General features: G+C 66.9%; 1 protein-coding gene across 6 annotated transcripts in view; it reads left to right on the top strand.

Annotated features, from left to right (window-relative positions):
• Window positions 1–475, top strand: part of Mbnl3 (muscleblind like splicing regulator 3) — a 97,217-nt gene that overhangs the window by 1,228 nt on the left and 95,514 nt on the right. The window contains exon 1 of one of the 6 annotated variants that reach the window (XM_031359165.1): window positions 28–329. The exons of 1 other annotated variant lie outside the window; for it this stretch is intronic. The gene's annotated coding sequence lies outside the window, so the exon portion shown is untranslated. Of the gene's footprint in view, window positions 1–27; window positions 330–475 lie in introns of those variants that run through there. 4 more of the 6 variants (XM_031358690.1, XM_031358498.1, XM_031358835.1 and 1 more) reach the window with 4 other exon arrangements.

Genomic DNA, 475 nt, shown 5'->3' with positions numbered 1-475 from the left:
AGCAGTCTCGGGGAAAAGCAAACGCGAAGGTACGACTCGCACAAAGACGAGATTTCACGACGCCAAGTGCGTCCTACAGGAAGAAAGTAACCCCCAGTCGGAGCGCAAGCGAGCAGGAGCGCGACTTTTTGGCGCTCTTTGCGAGCGAGCCGCAAGGAGGCGGAAGACGGTCCCGAGCCGGGGCGCGGGAATCGGGGCAGCGAGTGCCGGACGGGGGAGTTGCTGCGCGTGGCGTCCTCGCAGCAAGACGCTCGCACGGAGAGGTGAGCTTGGACGGTGGAGGGGACGGTGGCGGCGGCAGTGGCGGCGAGGGGCCACGGCTAGGAGGGGTGAGTGGCGCTACCTGGCCGGGCGGGGCGGGGCCGGCCCGGGGCTGCCGAGGAAGGCGGCTGCCGGAGACTCCAGGAGTTTGGCGTGAGTTGCCTTGCGGCCGCCAAAAATCCAAGTTGTCTCCCCGGAATGGCAGAGTGCTAAA

Source organism: Mastomys coucha, chromosome X (genome assembly GCF_008632895.1).
Source record: "Mastomys coucha isolate ucsf_1 chromosome X, UCSF_Mcou_1, whole genome shotgun sequence".
In the NCBI taxonomy this organism is placed as follows: domain Eukaryota; kingdom Metazoa; phylum Chordata; class Mammalia; order Rodentia; family Muridae; genus Mastomys; species Mastomys coucha.
This window is presented reverse-complemented; position numbering and strand designations above follow the sequence as displayed.